The 23,385-nt window shown below is 38.9% G+C and overlaps 1 protein-coding gene across 5 annotated transcripts in view; it reads left to right on the plus strand.

Moving 5' to 3' along the window:
- Positions 1 to 3,788: 3,788 nt before the first annotated feature.
- UBE3A (ubiquitin protein ligase E3A) overlaps positions 3,789 to 23,385 on the plus strand; it is a 97,549-nt gene continuing 77,952 nt past the window's right edge. For 4 of the 5 annotated variants that reach the window (XM_033431412.2, XM_033431411.2, XM_033431415.2 and 1 more), the window contains exon 1: positions 3,825 to 4,334. The gene's annotated coding sequence lies outside the window, so the exon portion shown is untranslated. Of the gene's footprint in view, positions 4,335 to 23,385 lie in introns of all 5 variants that reach the window. The other variant, XM_004271637.2, reaches the window with a different exon arrangement.

Here is a 23,385-nt window from a genome sequence, read left to right on the forward strand (position 1 = left end):
ATTATAGAAGTTAGTAGCTGTCTCACACCAAAGTTCACTGGTATACAAACTGTGACTCAGGAAGTCCTCAGGGACACATCTTATTGCTCTAGCTCACAACCCCACATTCCAATCATCAGAAAGGGACAAAGGGAAAGGAGCATCTCATTTCTTTTAGAATATGATCTGGAAGTTGCTCACATCATTTCTGCTCACATCTCACTAGTCAGAACTTAGTGACATGGCCACACTTAGAGAGCTTATTACAGGCAACTGTGTATCTGGCTAGATATTCCATTATCATGTATGAAGAGTAGAGTAGAGTGCATATTAGGGGCCAACTAGCAATCAGTCTGTACTACAGAGATATAGGCATCTCAAATTTAACATTTGCAAAAACCAATTCCTGCTTATTCTTCCAAAACCTGCTTCTCTCCACAATTCTCCACATCTCAGCTAATGATGAAAAATGGGACACAGTCAGCAGTTCGATTTCAGACGTGGATGAATTTGAGGTGCCTGTAGGATATTCAATACAAATTTTCAATAAGGGGCTGAAGATACATGTCTCAAGTTTCTGAGTGAGGTCAGTGTTCAAGATTCAGATTTCATTCCTGACTTATATAAGTGATAGAGAAAGAGTATACATAAACAGTTCTGTGAGAGACTGTAATAATGGCGGGTAAAGAGAACCAAAAGCAGAGAGGATAAGCATTCTGTAAAGAAGACTTGAGAAAGAGTGGTCCAAGACACAGAAGATGGAGAATTCACGGTGATGGAAACCAAGGGACCAGTTTCCAGTAGGTAGTGGTTAGCAGTGTGGAAGGCTGCAAAGTGGTCATATACCATGAAAATTGAGAAGCAACTTTTAAATTTGATCATTATGCCATTACTGACATTAATACTAGCAATGTATATGTTGCTAGTAAAGTGGGGGCACATGCTATATTTCAGTAGTTGAAGAGGGACTTGGAAGAAAATGGCAATCTGGTAGCTTTTCCAAACAGAAAGGACAAAGTTAATAGGAGAATTAATGAACAGGAGAGGGAATGACTGAGGGATTAAGTCTTGAGGGGCACCTCTCCCCATATATATATAATATATATATTAGCTGTAGAAAGGAAGAAAGATGGCTCATACTTTAGGACAGGAGATCAGGGGGAGTACAGATTTGGGTAATCTGTAGGAATAAGGGTGAAGGTGTGAAGGAGTTAATGCCTGAAGTCCGTAATGATAAACAATGATACAGATAATGCTAATATCACTACAGCTATTACTAAGCACTAACATTTACTGAGCACTTGTCATATGCCAGGCAACGTTTTTCATGGAATTAATTTTGCTACAACAGTATTTCTTAAATACTGAGAGCTACTCATATACTGAAAGCCTAGTCTTTTTCAATAGTTGAGTGTGTAACAGTTTGATGCAACCTAAATATAGCAACAGTAACTTTTATCCCACCATATCCAACCATTTTTTGTTCCATTCTTTCAGCTTCTTCCTGATCCCAGGGGCATGCTAGGTAATAAAAAATTGTGTTTTTGCATTTTGATTCATCTGTTGTGGCTCACATCAAAAAGAAATCTTGAGCAACAAAACAGCCCTGTTGAAAAACCAACTTCATCAGCAATTTGGGGAACACTGTTCTATAAAAACTGTTGGGTTACTCCAAAATAAATTTCATTTTACTGGTGATTTCCTCTTGGACTGTGAGTTCTTGAGGGCAAGGATAGGGATTGTTGATCTTTTATTGTTTTCCAAAGCCTGGCACAGTTCTGGGTAAATAGTAGAAGTTCAAAGTTTTTTAAAGGAATTAATGCACTATGCTAAAAAAATTAAACTGCTCCTTTCACTTTATACCTGAAATGAGAAACTTAGAAACTACTGGGTCTCATTTTGCCTACAATAGTCTAACAAATTTACTACTTAACTTGGTAGCTACTAAGTTGTTTTTCTGGGAAAACGTACCTGAAGAAAAATATGGGTTTGACTTGGGAAAAAAAATTATTCATAAAAACTGATATATATGGAGATGGAACACTATTAGTATTCTAAGGATTCCTGACAATGTTCCATACTGGTAATTTTTACCAGCAAACATTTTGAAATTTGAACATGGACAAGGCAAACAGCACAGTGGGTTCTTGAAACAAGTCTGACACTAGCATCACACATAAGAATGCCTATTTAATATTAACGAGCTAAAAGGGCTATGGGTAATTTCTCCAGATTTCAAGGAGGAATTGGGATCCTCTTTGATCTTAGTAAAGAACTGGCATTTAACTGACATTTAATTAAGAGGTTTATTTCTCTTGTCTTTAATTTTCTTGGAACTCATGGTTTTCTGCCACATTTGATATACCAGTTTATTACAAAAAAAATTACATTATTCAGACAATTTTTACGTAAGAGGAAGTAGAATTGCTAAAAGAATCTTCATATGCTAGATATTGTAGTAATATTTTACTTTAATGAAGTCTTTAAAGATTTACACTTGCCTATTTTGATAATATGCAAAGATAAATCCTTAAGAGACTGATTTTAACTAATCTCTCCCATAAAACATAACTGCAAAGTTTCCAAATGAGAATCTGTAATGGAAGAAAATGAAAAAATAAGGAACTGAGTTAAAATTGGGCATGCTTTAATACTGTCATTTATCATCAGTTGTCCTAGAATAATTTAAATTCCACTAGCTTATTTTTTGTTGTTGGGAAGCAGTATACAAATATATATTATATTATATATATACATATATACATATAAATATATAAAAGATGTTCTAAGAATGACAGTTAAATTCACTGTTATGTACTATTGTTGATATAAAAAGTTTGAATACTAGATGAATGGGATCTCATACAGTATTCTATGCAGCAAAAGCCGCAAACCTTAAGGATATGAATTGTTAGTGACCCCATTGCAGCTTTGCTAGTAAGTCTTGCAGAGCCATAAAAAAAATCCTTTTAAATAAAATGGTGACCTTGGTGCTAAATATGAAGGCGCACGGCTTTAAATGGATTCAGTCGTCATACGGATCACAATTAGCCTGTATCCAGCTGGGGTCAACTAAGGGGCCACTTTCTCTTTATCGACAACCTACTGAAGGTCAAAATTGCAGGAGACAGGCTTTCACCTTCATGTAAACTAGTGACACATCGTGTGTTGGCAAAAGTCCTAAGCAGATGACCTTGGTCCCCTGAAAGCTGGTCCGCACTCTTGGGCTACCTCTGCAATGTTTACAAAGCAGCTCAGGGCGTAAAAGGGTTGGGATCGGAGACCTAGAATATGGAGTGTTCTGCCCCACCGCGGGGCTAGCAGCTATCAAAGCCCCCTTGGCGCAATTTCGGAGCCGATTCATTCCCCAACAAAATCGGGAGCGTCCAAGTTCAGGCACGTTCCTCGGTTGGGTTGACCACGGGACTCGCCAACACTCCAGAGGGCTCCAGGGCGTTTCCGGAGTGTACCGCCTGCTTTCTGTCGGGCCACAGACCACGGTGGCTCAAAAGAGGCATCGCCCCCTCTTCCCAGTGCCAACATGGCGACCAACCTGGTGGGACTCCGGGAGGCGCTAGCTACTTCCCCTTCCCAACAGCCCCTGCGCTGGCGACGACGGCAAGCAGGAGGGGAGCGGAGCTGGCGGTGGAGGGCGGGGCAGAGCGCGGCGCCCTCCCGCCCGCACACCGGCCCCGCCCCGCGTCCGTGCGTCCAGGCCTGGAGCCCTCGCCCGGCCGGGTGGCGCGCGCTGCCTGCCGGGATACTCGGCCCGCCCAGCCAGTCCTCCCCGCTTACGCCGCGGCCGCGAGATCCGCGTTTTTCCCAAGATGGTGGCGCTGGGCTCGGGGTGACTGTAGGAGACGATAGAGTCTGACTCGCCTTCGCCGGAACCTCGACACACCGCCCTTCTCTTGCTCGCGCACCCCGCCTCCGCGTAGCCTTCCGCCGGCTCGGGCGCCCGCCATCCGCCGCCGCGCCGACTTGCGCTTCACCTCTGCCGACCCGGCGCTCACGGCCGCGGGCGGCGGCACCTCTCTCGGCTCTACTTCGGGGCTGTGCTCGGACCACCTCGCACCTAGCCCTGGCCAGGCGGGCCGCGTAGCCCCCCGGTGCGGACAGGCAGCGGCGGAGCGGCGGCTGGCGACGAGCGCGGGGTTTTCTGCGGCCCCTGCGCCTCCTTTCCCGGTCTCGGTCTCCGGAGAAGGAAGCGCGGGTCCCGCATGAGCGCCGGCGGTGGCGGCAGCGAAAGGGAACGAGGCGGTGGCGGGCGGAGGCGGCGGGTGAGGGCTGCGACGACCAGTGAAGCGGCTGCTGCTGCTGCGGGGGCCGCAGCCCAGGCGCGGGGGCGACGACAGGTCAGTGTGGCTGAGGACTGGGCCTGGGCCGGGGCGGCTGGGTGGCATCTCCCATCGTCTCCTCGGCCGCCCAAGTCCCCCTTCGGGGCAGGCTCCGGCGAGGGTAGGGACGCCCCCACCCCCGCCGGGGCGAGTGTTTGGGGGCGCGCGCGGTCTGGAGAGGCCGGTGCCAGAAGTAGGCCTCTGCTAGCAGCGGCTGCTGGTGCTCCTGCCGTGACTGTCAGTCCTGGCTGGGCGCCGCAGGGAGGGAGGGTTTTGTCGCCCGAGGGGACACGAGCGGGCCCGGGGCGGGGCGTGCTGGCGATCTAGAGGTGGCCCTTCTTGGAGTGGGGCTAGCAGGGCCGGCCTGGGCCTCAGGCTGGGAAGGGCTGGCCTTTTCCTTCCAAGGGGAGCTCTTCCTCGCTGCTTTCGAGGTTTTGACCTTCTTGGTGAAGAAATATTTAGACGTGTGCTTTGGTGGGTTGGGGTTTTGGGGGTGGACTGGTGGGGAGGGAGGGCGGATGAATTGTTAAATCAAGCCCAAGGGTTGTGTTCACAGATTACTCATCGAGGTTCTGAAATTAAACGTGAGCTACTGGGTTTGCTGGAGACTATTAAATGCAAACCTGCAAACAGTTGGCCCTTATTTTTTTACAGTTGAGAAAATGAAAAGGACTCGTCATGGTGTGGAGGATTTTGTTGGTAAAGTCAGAATTTAATGCGACAGATGTTTTGATCCATAAAATTGTTAAAAATAATTTTAATATGACGCTGGTTGGTTAATCTTAGAATTCTTGAAAGATAATTTAGTTTCCGAATTTTTTAAAACGTTCTGTGGATATGTTAAAAAAGAAACATTACAAAGTCTGTTATTATATTTATTAAGTGGCTAGGGTGCCGTCGAAAATGTCAGCTAATGGCATATGGGATTTACAGTCCGAAGTTACCCTCCATCAATCAGAAAGGAATACAGGTATGACCCATAATTTCAGATCATTCCACTATCTGCAATACTGAGAGAAGCAGCAGATTACCCCAGAATTTTGTCTGGGGTCGGGGGAGAAGGGGGATTGAAATGGAAACGACCTAAAGTTCAGAAGTACAACTGTTAAAAAGTTACTTGTGAAAGACACTTGAGATACCCAGTAAATGTTGTCAAGTGATTTGGACAAGAGGGCTGAGAAGTGTTTATCTCACACCTCTGACGAGTAAGTACCCTTACTTAAGAGATTATTTTGTAAACCATGTAAAAAAGTTTAGAGTTTAGGAAGATAAAAAGAAGTGGAAATAACTTTGGAATTAGACCCTGCTTGTAAATCTGAACTGCTTATCACATTTTTAATGAAACAATACAATATTAATGATGGTGCTGCTAAATCCAAAGAATGACCAGAAGCCCATTAAAGAAATTATTAATCATGACAAAACAGAAACAAGAAGTAGCTTGAAGAAATAATGATCTCAGGACCTCCCTGGTGGTCCAGTGGTTAAGACGCTGGGCTCGCAATGCAGGGGGCCGGGGTTTGACCCCTGGTCAGGGCACTAGATCCCGCATGCCACAACTAAGAGCCTGAATGCCACAGCTGAAAGATCCCACATGCCACAGCTGTAACCTGGCGTAGCCAAATAAATAAATATTAAAAAAAAAAAAGACTTAAACTCCTGTGGCACTAAAGGAATGCTTTAAATAGCAAACCAAAAACAGTTTTTAAAAAATTTAAAAATTAGAACGTAAACTATGAAAGTCTTATTGTGTCAGTATTTACTAAGTAGCATTAATGTGCTGAGTAGCATGTACACCATCTTCTGACATTGCTGGGTTACTGAGGAGTTTACACAGAGACACAAATTATAATGTTCTGATTCATTTTCACAGGTTTTATATGCTGCTTGTATTTCATATCTCTTAAATTTACACTTTTTTTCATGGCTTAAAAAAAAGCTTCTTAAGTAAGTAGTCAGAAGCGAGAGGAAGACACATTCTCATCCAACTTGCCCAGTCCATTTAACAAGATTTGTTGGGTACCTACAGTGTCTTTGACACGTAACATTTAATGTTTTATTCCTTAAACCATAGATCATTTCTAAATGACTCCTCCTCTCTCCCCTCCAAAAACAATCCTCTCTCCCCTTAAAAAAATATTTGGAATAATTTGCTGTTTCTCTCAATATGCAGTCAGTGGAATAATATAAAACTATGGATCATACCTAAATTTTTCAGCCCAAACACTTAAAGTGTCTGTTTTCTTAAATGATTACTGGTCATGTTCTTCAGTCATGTTTTGCCCTTTTGTTTAGACCTGTAGTTGTATAGGTCAAAATGTAGAAACATGACATTAAATATACATATGCAGCTGTTAAAAAATTAGTTTTATGATTTTTATGAGTGAAGACCAATTTTCAGAAGTGATTTTTTAAGTAAAATACTTGGGTAAAGTTTTAGATGCTCTTTTCATAATGATTCAGGATGACAAAATTTTGGCTGATTGTGATAGTCCCTGCTCTCTCCCCACTGCAAATGTAAAGGTAAAGTATAAAAACCAAAGACATTATGGTATGTATAGTGGAAATAGCTTTGGAGTTAGATCCTGCTTTTAATTCTGGCTTACCCTGGTTGTCTGACCCTTGGCAAGTTACTTAATCTCGAGCTGCAAGTTTTGTCATCTGTAAAATGGGGTGGTGAGACTAACTCAGAGTTGTGAGGATTAAAGCATGTGCAATGCCTAACACATAGGCACTTAATAAGTATTATCCTTTGAAGTCTTCCTACCCAGTTTTTCCGAATGTTCTCAAAGCACCTTATAGACAGTGGACTCTTAACATATTATCCTTTACATTGTTACTTTGCTTACTGGTTTTGAACTCACTTTTTAAGGACAAGGACTTCTAGTGTTTACCAGAGAGTGTGTTACCAGAGTATGGATGACTTAGTTATCAGCTAACATTTATTAGGAATCTACTGTGGCTACTCTGAGCTGAGCTTGGTGTAGGGGCTATAAAGACAAGACTCATGTCTCTGTCTTTTGGAAGTGTATAGTCTAGTGACTTTCTCCATATAACACTTTTTGTGAAACCCTGTCAAATAATGGAGCCCCATTCTCCTGGTGCCCTTCCACTCCTCAGGCAGTTCTATGGACTCAACACCTCCTACTCCCAGCTCCTGTTCTAAAGAATATTGTTTTACTGCTTCCTTTATACACTGTCTGGCACATGTTAGATACTTCATATCTTGGTCCCAATCCTCCACCCAGTGTCTGGCACATAGTATGTTAGTGTTTGTGTGTATGTATATGTATAAAAAAAATAAATTTACTTTGGCAAGTTGCCTGTAAATACTCTGGTATTTTTCTGGGACAGTCATCATTCTGTCTTCTGGTTATAAATTCACAGAAGTTGTGAGCCTGAGTAGGGCTATTCCTGTTTTACACATGAGGAAATTGAAGTGCAGAGCTTTAAGATGGTTTTCTTAAAGTCACCAGGTGGCAGAGCCAGGGCACAAATTGAGCCTCTGGACTCCAGGTCAGGACTCTGCACATAATGGTACATGTTCTGTCTTACCAGTTAGGAGGAGTGTTACTTTGCTTTGAGAATGCCCACCCACCTTATTGCAGTTAAGTGAGTGTTTTCTATGATATTAGTAGAAGGCAGCCTTCAACAAGATGCCTTTTCTGACCATAGCAGTTACTGGAGGAAGTGGGGCTTTTTCTTCTAATAAAGAAAATAAAGTAAAATTACAGTAAGTGGAAATAGTGTTAATCTACAAGCCTATATCTATGTCCAAAACATGAGATGTTTGAAATACTTAAAGATGCTACATAAATAGGTTTTTCTTTTTTCTTTTTTTTTTTTTGGCTGCACCATGCAAGGTGCGAGATCTTAGTTCTAGGGATCGAACCCACGCCCCCTGCAGTGGAAGTGCGGAGTCTTAACCACTGGACCACCAGGGAAGTCCCTATAAATAGTTTTTTAATGAGATTACTTACAAATACATGATAAATTTCTTTGCCAACTTTTCATTTAATCTCAAAATTGTCACAGTGCTTTGATCTGAGTTATCTGTTATCTTTAACATAAATACCATTATGGATAGTAAGTTAAAAAAAAAGATCATTAAGTATAAGGTCTATCTGAAAGTGAAATAAGGCTAGTACTTTTTTTTTTTTTTACTGTTGTTTGCACATGAGATTTAGCTGACTGTTATTACTGTTTGATTCTAAGCCTTGTGACTGTGAACGCCCTAAAATTATATATAAAAATTTAAGTGCTTTAGAGTCTCAACAGGTTCTGTGAACGAAAGTCATGGAGGACCATTGATGTGGAGGAAGAAACACTAACTTTGGTGTCGGAAGATTGTGGGTTCATCCTTCTTCTCTAGCTTCCTAGCTGGGCATGAGTAGGCCATTTAGCTTTCTAAGCCTTGGCTCTGTTCCTTCTGTCAAGTAAGGGTGATACTTGCTTTGTTTCTGAGGAATGATTTTCAAATGAGATCATTCTTGAAAAAGTAAATTAATGGTACTCTATAAAGTGACCTTATAACTGATTTAGTGACTTGCCCAAGAAAACAGCTTGGTTAGTGGTAGACAGGCTGTTGGAACCTTGGTGTATTTTCATGCTTTTCTTTACTAACATTTTTAACCTTTCCATAGAAATATTATTTTTGGAAATACTTAGTATGTGAATTTATTTTATATTTGGTAACTACATTTGAAATAAACAGTAGATCTTAATAGTTAGTGATGCATTATTCAGTATTATTAGTCCAAAGTCAAATCACTTCTGTAATTTGCTTTACTTTTGACCTCTCCTGTTAATGTGATAAAGGCAAGTGAATCATAAGGTTGACCTGAAAGGAAAAGAGGTTTTGGAGACTTAGAACCTTACTAGATTAAATTATTCCTGAAGTTCAGTTTTAGGAAATCTTCTGGAATCTCACATAAGATGTCATATGTGGATTGTGGAAGAGAATCCTAAGTAAGACTTCATTAATTAAAGTCAACATCTGTGCTGCAAATAAAGCAAGGAGGTGGTGTATGAGCCCTGAACACTTAACGCAAGTAGGATAAAAATCTTCTTTCAATGAAACTCTTGGCTTGCCAGTGTGGAGACTACTGTAGTGACTCTTTAACAGTTCATTGTGTTCCAGAAGTTGATCTTCTGTACCCTTTGGGAAGAGATGAGGTTAGTCAAGCACAGATCCCTTTATGTTACAGAAATAAAACATGAAACTTTTTTTTTTTTGACCTGTCTCTTTGTGGTATGCAGGCTTGTAGCTCTTTTTTAGGTCTTAATAGGTGTCCATTTTTTCATACTTTCAGTAATTCAGAATGTTCCTTTTCACATTTGAGACAAGTAGTGCTACACACAAATTACATAGCTAGGGGCTGAATGAAGATGCTACCAGTACTTTACACATATTCTTTTCATTTGTTGACTTTTGTCTCCTTGTATCAAAAAGAATGGCTTATACATTTCAAGTCTCTAATAGACGTCTACCTCAGCAGTCTCCTTGAATGTGAGAAATAGTCTTAGGATTAATTGCCCTTGTGAGCTGTAGCCAATATGCTAACTCGGTTATTTTTATATTCTTTGTGATACAGTGTAAATTCTGAATTTTCCTTACAAATTAAATATACAAACAGTAGAAAGAATAATATAACAACCATGTATGTACCACTCAGTATGGACAAATGTCACATTTTGTCACTTGCACTCTTTAGCACCCTTTCTAAAAGGGATGTTCTTTATTTTCTTCTCAGATGATAGCTCTAGCACTGCAGATACCACTACAGGAATTTCTTCATACAACAAATACTTTCCTATCTTTTATCATATGTAAAGCATAATCCTGTTTTTTGGAAGGGAAAGGATGAGATGCCCAGCAGTGTTTTCTGTATAAAGCTAATGGGTCACAGGGAGAAATTTGGGTTATTTCCAACTTATTAATTACCTTAGTACTTTTTTCTTAGGAATTCTGCTTATTGTGCCTTGTGTTTCTATTTGCCAATATTGATAACCTTACAGTGTGTCATGAATAAGGATACTAAATATTTACCTTTGCTAAATAAAGTTTTTGTTTTGAGAATTAAAAAATACCTGTCTTTTGAACACCTATTGTATGTGACATGTATACTAATTGATAAATCCCATTTCACACAAAGAATATTTAGGTAACATTTTTTCTAGTTTTCTGAAGTGAGCTGATAATGTGCCATATTCCATGTTGGTGATAGAAAACTATGCTGTTTAAGATAATCCAAATTTAGAGCTCCTAAGAAATGAAAACCTTCCCTAATTAGTTAAGCTGCTTCATTCATATTCAATTTCTTACACATTTTGCTATGTCTGTAACGTATTGTTATAGAATGTTTATGTCCCCCCCAACCCCCAAATTCATATGTTGAAATCCTGACCCCCCATTGTGATGGCATTAGATGGTAGGGCCTTTGCGAGTTGATTAGGTCATGAGAATGGAGCCCTCATGATGGAATTAATGCCCTTTAAAAGACTCCAAAGAATTCCCTCCCTCCCTTCTGCCACTGCGAGGATCTAGCCAGAGGATGGCCATCTATGAAGCAGGAAGGTGACTCTTGCCAGACATCACATCTGCCGGTGCCTTGATTTTGGACTTCCTAGGCTCCAGAACTGTGAGAAATTTTTGTTGTTTATACACCACCCAGTCTATGGTGTTTTGTTGTATAAGCAGCCTAAATGGACTAGGACACATATCAAACATGGTTAAAGAACAGAGGAGGAAAATAGGAAATAGATAAAGTTTGGTAGCTAACGTAGGGGTACATTGTGCTTGATAAAATGGAACTGCTTTTTTTTGAATTTTATTTTACTTTTTATAGAGCAGGTTCTTATTAGTTATCTATTTTGTGCATATTAGTGTATATATGTCAATCCCAATCTCCCAATTCATCCCACCACCACCACCGCCCCCGCCACTTTCCCCCTTGGTGTCCATACGTTTGTTCTCTACATCTGTCTCTATTTCTGCCCTGTAAACGGGTGGAACTGCTTCTTAAAAGTTGACTTTAATGTTGACATGAGAACACTTAAGTATAGTATATTAGAAAAGCTGAACAAACATTAGACTTTCATATACATAAAACTAGATTTCTGCATTTAAAATTATCTATTTCTTTAAATTTAATTATTACCCAGTGTACTATATTTCATATTATCTTCAAAATAAAAAGTAAAATCTTAGGGTTTCATTTAACTCAGTATCTGAGTCAGTCTCCTCCCTCCTCAAAATTCCTCTTACATGTTTTGGGTAGATGAAGGGTAGGGAGGGGTGAACTTAAAAATAGATGGATCCAAGTTGTAAAATATTGATAGGTCACTTATCTCAGCTGAAATTAAACTATTTACTCCTGGATTGAAGATTCTGTGTGAACACTAAATATTTGCTGCCTCTCTCTCTCTTTTTTTTTTTTCCGTGTGCTGTTTTAGGTATTTATAAGTGCTGGATGAATGAGCTACTTTTTAGTTAGTTCAGGACTACTTTTAGATATGTGCTGTGGGCTAATGAACTATGATCAGGATATAATGAAGTATGATCTGGAACAATCCTCTAGGCCTCAGAACTTCAAGTAATTTTAAGTAAAGATGGACTAGGGGTCAGCCTGGATAGTGGGCCAGAGACCCACTTTACTGCCTATTCCTGTGCTGAATTTGACAAGGCACTCCTAGGAGGGGGGGGGGAGAGAGAGAGAGAGAGAGAGAGAGAGAGAGAGAGAGTGTGTGTGCGCGCGCGCACGCGCATGTGCTCACACATGCCCATTCCATATTACTAGCTGACACCAGATTTTGAGAAATTGGGGCTGATCGCTGTTCAGCCTACCAAGGTTTTCTCTCCAGCGAACAAGGTCTAATCCCCTTAAGTGCTTTTTTAGCTATGTAGTATGTGTTTAAAATGGCGATGACTCCAATAGTATTTATTTTGTGTTCTTATTCTGATATCTTTCCTTAGTTCTTTTATCAAGGAAGTAGGTTGGATTAGAAGATCTCCAAAGTAATTTTCGGCTTGTATATTATATGCTCACTTTTTTCTTTTTAAAATATATGTATATATTTTAATTAAAAAAACATTTAAAACAGTAAATAATATATCAGGTACTTATTTACCCATCACTCAGAACTATAAATTATGCCAATTTTGATCCTTAGCGAACCAGATGCAGTCTTACATATGCACTTGTAGCCACCTCACCCCCAAGTCCTATTACCTTCTCTCTTTACCCAAGGTAATAACTATCCCGAGGTTCTTGAATTTCATATCCTTGTTTATACTTTTACTGTATATGTGTACTTGTATCTGTAAATGCTATATATGGTGTTGGATTTTGTGTTTTAAAATTTTTACAAAATGGTATTGTTACTGTACATATCTTTCATCAGCTTTTTTTTTTTTAAACTATTTTTTGGGATATGTATGTTGATGCATGTAGCTCTAGTTTAGTTTAACTGCTGTATAGTACTCCATTGTATGATATATCAAATATATGTGTCCCACTACTGATGGATATTTTGAGTTTTTTCCTTTTTCGCTATTATAAATGATGCTGCAGTGATCATGTTGACACATTTCTTTGTGCACATATTTCTTTGGGAAGATTCATGGAAGTGAAACTGCTGGGAAATAGATTGTGAATAACTTTACTGGATGTTGCTAAATTCTTCTCTAAAATGGTTATGTCAGTATATACTTTTTTTTTTTTTTTTTTTTGCTTTACGCGGGCCTCTCACTGTTGTGGCCTCTCCCGTTGCGGAGCACAGGCTCCGGACACGCAGGCTCAGCGGCCATGGCTCACGGGCCCAGCTGCTCCTCGTCATGTGGGATCTTCCTGGCCCGAGGCACGAACCCGTATCCCCTGCATTGGCAGGCGGACTCTCAACCACTGCACCACCAGGGAAGCCCGGTTATGCCAGTATATACTTTATCAGCAGTGTACGGACATTTCTTTTTCCAGCATCCTAGCCCATACTTGAGATTGTCAGATTTTAAAACTTTTGCAAATTTGATGGGTGTGAAATTTTAGCAAAATATTACTCTCATTTTAGCATTTCCTTGATTATTCTGGGTGGTGGATATATGGATATGAATTTTATTATTTTCTGTATGTTTTAAATGTTTCATAAAGAAATGGTTTAAAAGAAAGTAAGAGACAACGTGTTATACAACGTTTATGTTGTTAAAGGATCTTGGAGATCATCTCATCCAGCATTCTTTATGATGCAGCCGGGAAAGTTATCAGAATAAGAATAAAATATAAAACCCTACTTATTGTCCTTTGTGATATTCTCTTTTGGGATATATCTCAATTTTTGAAGTGAAGCTCATGAGTCTTTTCTTTTATGATTTCTGTTTTTTATTGAAGAAATCCCTTTTAATATTGTCTGCAAATAGTTGAGAGGTTTTTGTTGTTTATTTTTTTGCATTTAGGTCCATCTGGGAGGGAATTAGGAATCTTTTTTTTTTTAAATGAAAAATGAGTTGTCCCAACATTAAGTATTGAATCTTTTCCCCATTAAATTTTTTAAATATCACCTGTATCATCTGCCAAATGCTTGGGTTTGATTTTAATTTTTTTTTTAAACACTGGTAGTACATTGTTTTATTTCAAATAGCTTTATGTTAAGCTTTGAAGTGTGAGTCAAAGCCTACTCCTTTATTCATTTTCAGAACTTTTATTCTTAGACTTTCACTCTTCCATAATAATTTAAAACCAGTGTATCAAGTTTGTTTGCGGATATTAATTGGAATTGCATTGAATACATCAATTAACTTGAGAATTGACATAGTTTATCTTGCCATTTATTCTGTATTTTACAGTTTTCTTCCTAAATTCCTTTTATACATACCTTGTTAAATTTATTCCTAGATATTTGATCTATACATATTTTTTTGCACTGTAAATAGGATCTTTTTTCTGTTACATTTGATCATTGCTGATGTTAATTTTGTATCCATTAACTTGGGTGAACTCCATCAGTTTTATTAGTTTATAATTCTTTTAGATTATTATAAACAACAATTCTGTCTTTTCCAGTGAACTTTTAAAAATACAAGTCTAACTTTGTTACTTTCTGTTTAAAATTATTCTTTGGCTTTCTGTGGCTTTTAGAATAAAATGCAGAATCCTTAATTGGTCTACAAGGTCCCATCTGATCTGGATTCTCTCTGCCTCCTAAGATTTAATTCACACTCTCCTTTTTTTGGAACCACCTAACAATATTGGCCTTTTTTTCAGTTTTTTGAACTATCCAGGCTCCTTGTTGCAAACCTTTTGCCCAGTGCATTTCAGTCTGCCTAGAACACAGTTAGCCAACAAATTTTATCCATCCTGTAGGGCTCAGCCTAAATATTACTCAGGGAAGCCTTCCTTTTAGAATCTCTTTGTACTTACTAGTATTAGGGCTTTCTTGTATGGTATGGTTATTGAATTCTGTGTTTCCTGGATAAGTACTTAGCTCAACTGATATTAAATAATTACTTTTGAATTGAAGATTCAATGAGAAAAACAAATGTCGGTCTCATTTTTTTTTCACGTGCAGTTTCAGGCATTTGTCAGTGTTGGATGTTTACTGATTGATCAGAATTGCATTTTTTTTCCAGTTAGAGAAATATTACTCCAGTTGGTAACTGCTCAAAAGAAAATTCGTAATTAGGCTACACTTTAGTATTTTACTAGACATTAATAGAAAATTAAATGTTCTCAATGTTTAATATTTATGTCCTTCGAGTATGGATGGTCTTTAGAAAAACAATTTTCTGTCTTTTAACAGATGCAATCTAGTTCACTTAAAATTATATGTTGTGAATTTTTTGGTTTTTTTTTTTTGCGGTATGCGGGCCTCTCACTGCTGTGGCCTCTCCCGTTGCCGACCACAGGCTCCGGACGCACAGCCTCAGGGGCCATGGCTCACAGGCCCAGCCGCTCCGTGGCGTGTGGGATCTTCCCGGACCAGGGCACGAACCCGTGTCCCCTGCATCGGCAGGCGGACTCTCAACCACTGCGCTACCAGGGAAGCCCATATGTTGTGAATTTTTAAAAGCATTTTGAAGTTAAATTAGAAGCTAATGGTCTTTTATCCTTAATTCAGATTTTATGACTTTAGATGCTACATTTAATAGATGAAATGTAATAAATTAAACATAAAATAGTGTTCATGATTATTTCTAGGAAAACTCACCTACCTTTAGTTATTTTAGTATATTGCATTATAAATATTTTTTGTGTATGCGCTGAATACTAATGTAATTCTGTGTTTAATTTTCGGTTAAGTTCTATGTAAGATTGAACTCAATTTAACTATTGTGCAGAAAGAACCCAGAGGAAAATTTCAGAATAATAAGTCATTGGGACTATGTGTGTGGCACATTGCTTCTGTTTTCAGATCATGGAATTGTTGATTGCAATAAGTGATTTATAATTAAAGTCAGGAAATTGAAATAATTCTGGTACTTTGGAATTTTTAAAGGCTTTCCATAGATGACACTTGGGATCTACACTGAGATAAGATTCTCTCACTGCTAGTAAGTCACATAATAAACACTTAAGTAAACACTGGGGAAAGAGCATTTTAATGTTGGCAGATCATGGGTTTACCTTTTATAGTTTTTCAGACAGGTAAATAAGCATAGTTTGTTTACTTTTGAAAATGTTCACAGAACCCAGAGAGAGGGGAGGGCCAAGGGTCACATTAGAGAGTTCCGTTCTTTTCTAATGCACAGTGATTGTGATCCTAAAATTTTACTTCTGTATATAAACTGACCATACACCGAGATTTGCCAGCATGGCCTCAATTTTAAATGTTAGGTTATTCCTGTAAATCATAAAACCAGAAATCCTAGAACTTTCATATTTCCAGAGAGCCTTTTATATGTCATGGTTGGTTGCCCCTCCCCTCAAATATTGGTGTGTAGAATTAATTATTTTTGAGAATAAGGAAATACAGAAAAAAATACGTATTTTTAAAGTATAAAAAGAAGTGAAAGTTTTCTCTTCCTTTCTTAGCCAATTCCAAAACTTAACTGTTGTTCAATTTAAATGTAGAAAAACATAAAAACATCTGGTGAATACCAAACAAATACATCTGTGTAACAGATACTTGTAGTTTTATTCTTTTCTGGGGTGGTTTATAAAAAATCATTCCATGCACTTTTTATAATTTTCAACTTAATTGAGATATAATTCACATACCATAAAATCCACCATTTAGAGTGGGTTTTAGTATATTCAATTGGCAACCATCACCATTATCTAATTTTAGAACATTTTCATCATCCCCAAAAGAAACCCTGTACCTGTTAGCAGTCATTCACCATTCTTTCCTTCTTCAGCCCCTGAAGAGTGGCAACCACTAATCTGCTTCCTTACTTTATGGGTTGCCTATTCTGGACGTTTCATATAAATGGAATCATAAAATATATGTCCTTTTGTGTATGTCTTCCTTTACTTAAATGATATTTTGGAGGTTCATATTACATTGTATGAGTATACACTTACTGTTTATTCAGTAATCAGTTGATAACTTTGGATTGTTTCCATTTTTTGGTTATTATGAATCATGTTACAAACATTCATATATAAGCTCTTTTGTGTGGACATATAAATTCATTCTCTTGGGTAAGTACCTAGGAGTGAAACTGTTGGGTCTTAGCTAACTAACTGTGTTTAACATTTTGAGGAACTGCCAAACTTTTTTTCCAAAGTGGCTGCACTATTTTACAGTTACATCAGCAGTATATGAGGGTTCTTTCTAATTACTTCCTTGCCAAACCAATTGTCTGTCCCTTTTATTTTAGCCATCTTGTGGATGTGAAGGCATCTTTGTGATTTTGATTTGCATTTGCTAAATGACTAATGATCATCATTTCATGCCCTAATTGTCCATCTTCAGAGATCTATTTAGATCCTTTGCTGTTTTAAAATTGGGTCATTTTTCTTTTTATTGTTGGCTTTTAAGCGTTTTTATATGTTCTGGATACAAGTCCCTTATCAGATATATGATTTCCAAGTATTTTCCCCCAAAAGGTTGTATTTTCACTTTCATGATTGTTTCCTCTGAGGCACACAAGTTATAAATTTTGGTGAAGTCCTGTTTGTTTTTCTTTTGTTGTCTTTGGTGTTATTTATTGTGTTGGCCAAAAAGTTTGTTCAGGTTTTTCCATATATCTTACAGAAAAACCCGAATGAACTTTTTGGCCAACACAATAAGAAACCATTGTCTGACCAGTCATACAGATTTATACCTGTTTGCTTCTAAGAGTATTGTAGTTTTAGCGCTTACATTTATGTTTGTCATCTGTTTTGAGTTAATTTTTGCATATGGTGTTATATGAGGTAGGGGTCCAACTTTATTATTTTTACATATAGATATCCAGCTGTCTCAGAAACATTTGCTGAAAAAGACTATTCTTTCCCATTGAATTGTCTTGGTACCCTTGTTGAAAATCAACTGGCCATAAATGTAAGAATTTATTTCTGGACTCTCAGTTCTCTTCCATTAATCTGTATGTCTGTTCTTCAGCCATTAATACACATTCTTGGTTACTGTAGATTTGTAGTAAGTTTTGAAATTGGAAAATGCGAATATTCAAACTTGGCTCTTCTTTTTTTGGCTGTCTGGGTTCCTTGAATTTCTGTGTGAATTTTAGGGTTAGCTTGTCAATTTCTGCAAAAAGGGCAGATGGGATTTTGATAAGATTTGTGTTGAATATGTAGGTATATTTGAGGAGTATTGCTACCTTAGTATTATGTCTTTTGATCCATGAACATGGGATGTCTTTGTTTGTTTAGGTCTTTACTTTTTTTTGTGTGTTTTGTAGTTTTCGTTGTACAGGTCTTACACTTCTTCTGTTCAAAAGAAATGTATTTTATATATTCCTAAGATTCATTCTTTTTGATTTTATTGCTTATGGAATTTTTCTTAATTTTATTTACAGATTATTCATTGCTTGTGTATAGATTTTTGTCCTGAACTTGTATTCTGTACAACTTGTTTTTTTTCCCTCTTAACTATTTGTTATAGAAATCTTTTCCATGTGAGTGGTTACATGTGCATCTACCTCATTCATTTAGCAAATATTTATTGAGCACCTACTATGTCATAGGCATTTTTCTAGGTGCTAGTGGAGACAGCAGTGTACAAAATCCACCAAAACTCCTGTTTTCATGGAACTTATACTTAGTAGGGAAAGAGAGATCATAAACATCAAAAACAAGATATGTAGAATATATCGTATGTTGCATAGTACTTCTAAGGAGAAAAATAAAGGAAGTGGTATATGAAGTATTTGAGAGTGCAGGGGATGAGTGCAAATTTTAGTGTGGCCAGAGAAAGCCTCGCTGAGATGATAACTTGAGTAAAGAACTGAAGGAGATGCGAGAGCTAGCCATGTGGATGACTGGGGGAAGAGCATTTCAGGCAAAGAGTGTAGTGAATAAGGAAACACTGAAGTGGGAGAGTGCCTGATCTGTTTGAGAAACAGTGAGGTGGCCTGTGGGGCTGTAGAAAAGTTAATGATGGAAATCGAGTCAGAAAGGGAATGTAGGATGCAGATCATTTGGTCATAATAAAGAGTTTGACGTTTACCTTTGAGTGAGATGGGAAGCCATTGAAGGTTTTTGAGCAGAGTGGAAAGTTCTGACTTAGATTTTAGCAAGATCACTCTGGCTGCCATGTTGATCGTAGATTGAAAGAGAAGGGCAGAATCAAGAGACCAGTTGGCAGGCTATTACAGCAGTACAGACAGGAGGTGATGACGGTGGGTTGGGCAAGGTGAGGCCTATCAGGTTGGTGAGAAGTGGCTGAATTATTGATACGTGTTGAAATTATAGTCTGTAGGGTTTGGTAATAGGTCAGATATAAGTGTGAAATAAAGGGAGGAGTAAAAGATGACACTGAGGTTTTGGCTAGAACAACTGAAAGTATGGAGTTGAACAGTACTTTTTAGTTACTGCATGAAATCTATGTGTGGTATCACATGCCCACATAACTACAGGTAATTTTACCGTATCAGCTTGGTGGAAAGGGAAACAAAAGAAAAAACTCGAGAAAGGAAAAGAATGTTAGATGTGGAACATATGTCCTGAAGTAAACTTGATAGAAGACTATCAATCTTTTGACTTCTATCAGCCTTTAGAACTGAACTAGGAAACTAACTCACAGTTCATAATATATTTTGAAACTCTTTATTGTGGAATTTAGGTTGTTTAAAATTTTTTTTTTTTTTTGTTTTCCCGGTACACGGGCGTCTCGCTGTTGTGGCCTCTCCTGTTGCGGAGCATAGGTTCCGGATGCGCAGGCTCAGCGGCCACGGCTCACGGGCCTAGCCGCTCTGCGGCATGTCGTATCTTCCCGTACCGGGGCACGAACCCGTGTCCCCTGCATCGGCAGGCGGACTCTCAACCACTGCGCCACCAGGGAAGCCGTGTTTTCAATTTTTGGTATTACAAATAATGGTACATATTATTTCTGTAAGGTAGATTTCTATAAAATGACTGTTAGACCATGAGGCTATGTCAGCTTAAAGATTTGATAGATACTGTCAATTACTCTTTTAAAAAAAGCTTTTTAATCAAGTTTCATTCCCAGCACATTGTGTAGGACTGCTGATTTACCTCATTGCTTATTATATAGTATCTAGTCATGAAATTAGAATTTTTTGATATAGGTAAATCTATCTATCCTTTATGGCTTCTGAGTTTCACCATGCTTACAAAGATAATACAGAAATCTCATATTTTCTAGGACTTCTATGAGGTTACTTTATAGATTTAGATTTATAGATTTAGATCTGACTACATTCAGCATTTTTTTGAATATTGTATGATTTAGGTTTAGATTTGGATTGCATTTGGCATATGTTTGGATGTTGTGTGAAAATATCTAACTTTTCTAAGTTCTAATATCTAAATATCCCCACTTGGGCAGCTAATTCTCTAGACCAGCGGTTCCCAACCTTTTAGGCACCAGGGACCGGTTTTGTGGAAGACAGTTTTTCCACGGACAGGGGGTGGGGGTGGGTCGGATGGTTTAGGCGGTAACGCAAGCGATGGGGAGCTGCAGATGAAGCTTCTTCGCTTGGTCGCCTGCCGCTCACCTCCTGTTGTGTGGCCCTGTTCCTAACAGGCTGCAGACCAGTACTGGTCCAGGGGTTGGGGACCCCTGCTCTAGACCACCTAAGGGATCCTTTCCCCACTGATTTAAATTACCATCTTTTTATATATTGTTTTCATAAACTAAGAAAAAAATCATGTTTATTGAAGTACGGAATTTATATCCAGTAAAGTGCACCTATCTTTTTTTTATTTTTAAAATTTATTTATTCATTTATTTAATTTATTTTTTTGGCTGCATTGGGTCTTCATTGCTGTGCGTGGGCTTTCTCTAGCTGCAGCGAGTGGGGGCTACTTTTCGTTGTGGTGGCTTCTCTTGCTACGGGGCACAGGCTCTAGGTGCACGGGCTTCAGTGGTTGTGGCATGCGAGCTCAGTAGTTGTGGCTCACGAGCTCTAGAGCGCAGGCTCAGTAGTTGTGGTGCATGGGCTTATTTGCTCCGTGGCATGTAGGATCTTCCTGGACCAGGGATCGAACCCATGTCCCCTGCATTGGTAGGTAGGTTATTTTTTTTTTTCTTTTTTGCGGTACGCAGTCCTCTCACTGTTGTGGCCTCTCCTGTTGCGGAGCACAGGCTCCGGACGCGCAGGCTCAGCGGCCGTGGCTCACGGGCCCAGTTGGTCCGCGGCATGTGGGATCCTCCCGGACCAGGGCACGAACCTGTGTCCCCTGCATCGGCAGGCGGACTCTCTCAACCACTGCACCACCAGGGAAGCCCGGCAGGTAGATTCTTAACCACTGCGTCACCAGGGAAGTGTGTGGTAGTTTTATGTTTAAATTTATAAGGAACTGATGAACTATTTTCCCAATGGTTATACCATTTTGCATTCTTACCAGCAACGTATGAGAGTTCCGTTTCTTCCAAATCCTTGTCAGCATTTGATACTCTCAAATAAATTGCAGATATTCTTATGATGTGTAGTGGTATCCCACTGCAGTTTCTTTTTCTTTAATTGTAGTAAAATATGCATAACATAAAATTTACCATCTTAACCATTTTAACTGTACAGTTCAGTGGCATAAATTATACTCACATTGTGCAACCATCATTCTTAACCCATTTTTGAAACTTGCTCATCATCCCAAACTGAAACTCCATCCCCATTAAACAGTAACCCCCCAGTTTCTTCCTCCTCCCTCCAGCCCCTATTCTACTTTCTGACTACGAATTTGACTTTTCTAGGTGCTCATGTAAGTGGAATCCATATGATGTTTGTCCTTTTGCTTTTGGCTTATTTCACTTAGCATAATGTCCTCAGGGTTCACCCATGTTACATCATATATCAGAATTTCCTTTTTAAAGCTGAATAATATTCTATTGTGTGTATATACCACATTTTGTTTAATCATTCTTTCATTGATGGAGACTTGAGTTGCTTCCTTCCTTTGGCTATTGTGAATAGTGCTGCTATAAACATGGGTGTTAAAAATAGATCTCTTCAAGTCCCTGCTTTCAGTTCTTTTGGGTATATATCTAGGAATGTAATATATCTAGTAATTTTGTGTTTAATTTTTTTGAAAACCAGTATACCATTTTCCATAGCAGCTGTACTGTTTTACCTTGCTGCAAGGGTCCCAATTTCTCCACATCTTTGCTAATACCTTGCTAATATGTTGTTTTTATTTTTAAAAAATAATTGCCGGATAATGGATGTGCAGTGTCATTGTGGTTTTAATTTACATTTCCGTGATGACTAATGATGTTTTCATGTATTAATTGGTCACATGTATGTCTTCTTTTGTGAGTATCCAAATATTTTGCACATTCTTTTTCTTTTCAGGATACAGGTCCTTTTTTAGACAGGCATGTATTCTGTATCATTACTGATTTTTTTGGGGGGGGATACTTACTTTATTAATTTACAAGAGGAATGTTGAAATCTTTAACTATAGTTGTGAACCCGCTATCTTTTCTTTCACTTCTCTTCATTTTTGCTTCCATGTATTTTCTTTATTTATCCTTTAATTTTTTGGCTGCGTTGGGTCTTTGTTGCTGCGCGTGGACTTTCTCTAGTCACGGCGAGTGGGGGCTACCCTTTGTTGTGGCATGCGGGCTTCTCATTGCGGTGGCTTCTCTTGTTGCAGAGCACGGGCTCTAGGTGGGCTTCAGTAGTTGCAGCACACGGGCTCCGTAGTTGCAGTATGTGGGCCCCTAGAGCGTGCGGGATGTGGTAGTTGCGGTGTGCAGGCTCTAGGGCATGCAGGCTTCAGTAGTTGTGGCATGCAGGCTCAGTAGTTGTGGCTTGTGGGCTCTAGAGCTCAGGCTCAGTAGTTGTGGCTCATGGGCTTAGTTGTTCCGTGGCATGTGGGATCTTCCCGGACCAGGGATCAAACCCATGTCCCCTGCATTGGCAGGCTGATTCTTAACCACTGTGCCACCAGGGAAGTCCCCGTGCTTCATATATTCTCAAGTTCTGTTATTAGATGCATTCACATTTAGGACTGGAAGATCTCCTTGATGAATTGATTCTTTATCATTAAGAAATGTCTCTGTTCTCTGGTCATGTTCCTTGTCCTAAAGTCTGCTTTGTCTGGTATTAATATAGCTACTTCTCCTTTCTTAGGATTCGTGTTTGCATATTATATCTTTTGCTGTCTCTTTATTTTCAACTTATATGCCATTATATTTAATAAGTCTTTTAGATAGTGTATAGTTGCATTTTTTGGATTTTTTACAATCTCTGCTTTTTAATTTGAGCGTTCAGTCCACTTATATTTATTGTAATTTTCAATAGTAACACTACCAGGTTACTATTTGTTTTCTAGTTGTACCATGTATACTACCTTCTTTTTTTTCTTCCTTTCCTGCTTTCTTTTGGATTGAGCATTTTTTCGGAAGTCTGTTTTATCTCCAGTATTAGCTTATACCTACCTCTGTTTTTTTTCCAGTGGTTGCACTAGTATTTACAGTATGCACCTTAGTTTATTTCAGTCTGCCT

The sequence above is a fragment of the Orcinus orca genome, chromosome 2 (genome assembly GCF_937001465.1).
Source record: "Orcinus orca chromosome 2, mOrcOrc1.1, whole genome shotgun sequence".
NCBI classification, from domain to species: Eukaryota; Metazoa; Chordata; class Mammalia; order Artiodactyla; family Delphinidae; genus Orcinus; species Orcinus orca.